Source organism: Chinchilla lanigera, unplaced genomic scaffold, assembly GCF_000276665.1.
Source record: "Chinchilla lanigera isolate Chin_1 unplaced genomic scaffold, ChiLan1.0 scaffold00021, whole genome shotgun sequence".
Classification (NCBI taxonomy): Eukaryota; Metazoa; Chordata; class Mammalia; order Rodentia; family Chinchillidae; genus Chinchilla; species Chinchilla lanigera.
Window position 1 is genome coordinate 18,192,744 of NW_004955422.1, and position 4,749 is coordinate 18,197,492.

Consider the following 4,749-nt stretch of genomic DNA (forward strand, 5'->3'; position numbering starts at 1 on the left):
GGCGGGCGGCGCTGGCGAGCAGCGGCGCCCCCTGGAGGCCGTGCCGGCGGGGGCCGGAGCACCAGCGGGCGGAACTCAGACCTGGGACCCGACCTAGATGTGGGACCCTAATCTCAGACCCTGACCGTGACCTCAGCTGTCCACCTCGGACCCGGAACACGACAGGAGCCCTGGGCCGAAGACGCCCCTAGACCCAGATTGTAGCTACAACCTTGAGTCACATCTCTAGATCCCAAGCTCCAAAATCAGACCCCCGGCGCCAGCACCAGCCTTGGATCACATGGACCCGGGACACTGACCAATGACCCTCGACTCAAACTGCAGGACGTGATCCTGGAACTTGGCCCTCAGTCTCTGGCTATAACCCCTGACTCCCTGACCTTGGACACCACTGTCCACCCAGCAGGATCTGACACCAACCCTTGGAAGAAGCTCCTGACTTCAGATGCCAAATAGGGCCTTGAACTGAGACCTTGGACCACCACCGCACACTATGACTATGACATCAGATCACAACTCGGATGCACACCCAGACTTTAACACTGACCCCAGACCTCCAACAGGCCAAGACCTTGATCTCATCCTGGTTAGTAACCCAACCTTGCTTCCAACCCCAGACCCCGACCACTACCATAACCCTGAGCTGGGGTTTCAGACTTGGACCATCAGCTCCAGACCAACATCCAGAATTCTGGGCATCCAGCCTGGGACACAGAACAGATCGGCAAAAACCTGGGACTTAACAAGTGCAACGAGACTCCAATGTACCCTGTCCCTATGCCTCCCCTTCTGCTCCACACCCATCTTGGCTCTAGGACTCCCACTCAGGACCAAGGTCCTTAGCCAGCATGCTTGATTCAACTTCCTTCCTATCCAGAATAGGATGGGTAGGGCTGACTAAGCATCCAGGCAAGAGGTGGAGACTGAGACCAGACTGTAGAAGGGCACATGCAGGAGACAGGCATACTTCAGAGATAGACGGCTCTAGCACTGATGACAGCAGGTGCATGTATGTGGGGACTGGGGACAGGTGAGGTGAATAGGATCCCCATTTAAGCTGTAGATCCTCCATTTTCCAAAATCCTAGGAGTCTTCTTCTATTCCCCTTCTTCCCTCACCTGTCCCCAGTCTCCACATACACGCACCTGCTGTCATCAGTGCTAGAGCCGTCTATCTCTGAAGTATGCCTGCCTCCACCATGTGCCCTGCTACAACCTGGTCTCAGTCCCCACCTCTTGCCTGGATGCTTAGTCAACCCTGCCCCATCCAGAAGCTCATTCCTGACGATTTCACAGTGTGTGTGTGTGTGGGGGGGTCAAACCTCTCTTAGGAGGTTACAGGGGTCTCAGTATTGCCTGGCAAGGGGAACTCACCCCGCAGAGACCCCACCCAGAGCGGGAAAAGCTGGGTGTCTCAAGGTAGTACCCCCATCTCAACATGCCCCTCTCTGAGTACCTCTCTGCTTTCCAAGATGGCAGAGCCCAGCCCTCTCGCAGCCCTAGACACAGAACTCAGTCCTCATGCCAGCTCATGGGCCAGTATCCAGGAGCATTTTGCAAGGAAGAAAAACTCCCTTCCCTGTGCACGTCTAGGCTAGCTTCTCAGATCGGCAGCACCTGGAAGCAGAGCAAATTTGAGATGCTGAGGTCTTCTTCTCAGTAGATGACACCACCACCCACCCAACTGGCCAAATCAAAACTCCAGGCTTCTTCTCCTTGACTTCTCCCCCAACTTCTCCCTTCCCTAGTTTATCACCACAGCCCCCTGTCTGGCCTCCTGAGAATCTTCTTGACTTGTCCATCTCTCAGGATCCCCATGGCCACTGCCCTGATTCAGCTGTGGTCAGAGATGCCTTTCTAGGGTGTAGGTCTGATATAATCACTGCCTGCTTGGCACCAAGAACAGCTCTCTAAGCCCTCTGTAACTGATACCACCTGGTTCATCTCCTGCCCCAGTGTCCACTAGAGGACCAGACTCAGAAAGCCATTAGTCAGTGTCTAATGAGTGAATCAATAAATGAATGAATAGGTGACCAAGTGAATGAACTCATGGAGCACTTAGAATTTCAGGCAGAAAAAGATCAGATACCAAAGAAAGAGACTGCTAACCTCCTCTCCCCATTCCCTGCCCTGACTCTTTGGGACTGTGAGCACAGTCACGTGCTAGCTTGGGTTTTCCGATTTTAAAAAATTCTGCCTGATGAACTTGTCAGACCAGAGTCTTTGTGTGGTTCAGAAATCCTAGCCATCCTATTCCAAAAAATGGTCTTCCCTCCCTCCCACTACTTGGAAACCCAGGTGGGCCATTCCACCCAAAGTCTGACCCACAGCTCTGGCCAGGCCTGAAGCTGGAACTCCTCCACAGTGCTGGTTTCCAGCCCTGTCCCCCCACATTTCTGGGAGAGGAGCTCCTGGAAGCCTTAGGCTTGGAGATGACAGTGGAAGGCCTTGGCCCTGGGGAGACTGGTCTTTGAGATGGTGCTGCCCTCTGGTGGTCTGGGAAAGCCGACCGAAATCCTTTCAGGCCAGTTTTAATTTTCCTTCTCTCACCAACCTTTATCTGGTGCCCAGATTTGCTGGTCTCTGGCCAGGGTGCTGGAGTGCAAAGGGGAGAGGAGGCCCATGTCTGCCCAGCTGGCAGCCTGTGGACATATCACTACTTGGCATCTGCACTGGTGACTAAGAGGTGTTGCAAACTCAGCACGGCCCACACGGAGCTCCTGCTCCCACCACCCAGCCCCTGTCAAACCTGCTCCTCTCTCGCCTCCCCATTTCAGCTGTAGATCCTCCATTTTCCAAAAATCCTAGGAGTCTTCTTCTATTCCCCTCTTCCCTCACCTGTCCCCAGTCCCCACATACATGCACCTGCTGTCATCAATGCTAGAGCCGTCTATCTCTGATGTATGCCCTGCCTCCTGCATGTGCCCTGCTACAGCCTGGTCTCAGTCTCTACCTCTTGCCTGGATGCTTGCACCGGGCTCCTTCTGGGCTCCCTGCTTCCCTTGAGTAAAGCTTTCCCAGGTTTGATTAACCCCACCTTCAATGACGGTCCCTGTCCCTGCACTCAGGGTAAGCTACAGCCTTCTTCCTCTGGCCTGAAGACTTGCACAGCCTGACCCTGATCATCTCTAATTCAGCACCTTCTGCCCCTCTGGCTCCAGTCTCCCTGGCCTTCCTTCTGCCACTAGAACTAGCCCAATCCATTTTTACCTCTGCACCTTGGTCAGTTCTTGCCTAGACTGCCCACCTCCTCCGTTCCCACGTGGCAGGCTCCTGCTCATCCTGCTCACAGGGCTCTTCCTTGGTGTCCCTGTTTGTCACTGTGGTATGCCTTTTCCTCAGCATGAGGCCTGCCACAAAGTTAGGAGTGCAAAGAGAAACAGGACTCCGTGTTGGTCCAGTCTGGTGGGGAGGAAGAGCCCTAAATATTTATCTCCAACCAAGATGGCAACAGCCACACTGCAGGAGGCAGAAGCACTCAGGAGAGGTTAGGGGAAGGGTGAGAAGGCTGGGCCAAGTCTTGATGGTGACATGGTGTGCTTGTGACTGGGAAGACTGCTATGCCCCAGGGCCCAGGAGTGCTGGCTCTCTCCTGCCGATCCCTCTCCTCTCTCCATTTTGGGCTTTGAAGGGCAGGGGGGTGGCTTGGGGGCATCCCCAGCCATGTGCTGGCCTGACCTGGAGAAACTGTTGCTTCACACGAACAGCACCTCTCTGCATCAGGTGCCCAGATACCAGTAACCTCTGGCTGGGTTACTGAGAGTTCTTTATTCACTCACTGATTCGATGTTTCTTGGGCTCCTCCCACGTGCCCAGCACTGGTACTTGGTCTTGGGGAATCCAGCACAGGAAGAGGCAGACGTGAACTCATGAGCAAACTAGGCATAATAATAACTACTGACATTTATTGAATTCTCACTGTATGCGGGGCGCTGGCCTGCAGCCCAACCGACTTCATTTAATGCTCCAAACTTTCCTATGAAGCCTGAAACTAGTTATAAGAGCCAGAGGAGCCTCAGGTGAAGTCAGGTAAGCCTCTGAGGAAAAGCATTTTTCCAAGGGAACCAGGTGAGTTATGGGTAAGGAAAGAGTTTTCCGGGCCTGTGGAACAGCCAATGAGGAGGCTCTGCGGGGAGGAAAGGGACCTGGGAGTCAAGGAAGCTCCCGTATCATCTCGACCTGTGTCCTTAGCTCCCTCCTACAGTGTAAGGACCTGTCAGGGTTTCAAGATCCCTGGCTCCTCACGACCCGCCGCTCGACAGCTGCGCCTCTCAGGGGACCCTCAGGTGCTCACACAGTGCGCACAGCCGGGGATGCAGTCTCCTCTCCTGCCTCCCAGTCTTGGTGTGGACGTGGACCCCCCAGACCTCCTCCGTCCCGGATCCCGCCCACCCCAGACCTGTACCCAATGCGCATGTGTTCTGGCGCCTTCCGCTCAGCCCCGCCCTGAAGCCCGCTGGGTTCTCAGCTGTCGCTTTGCTTTGCGCTTTGGAGCTCCCAACCCGCCTGTGAGTTTCCGGCTCACGGCCTCATAGTCCCCACGCCGTGGCTACTGGTACTCACCGTGTACGTGTGTGTGTGTGTGTGTGTGTGTGTGTGTGTGTGTGTGTGTGTGGCGGGGAGAAGCGGGGAGAGGCGGGGAGAGGCGGGGAAGATGGAAAAGACTTCAGCGCTGCCTTCTGATAAGCTGCTGGGTGCCTTAGACAAGTTACTTCTGTTTTTTTGTTGCTTTTTTTTTTTTTTTTTTTTT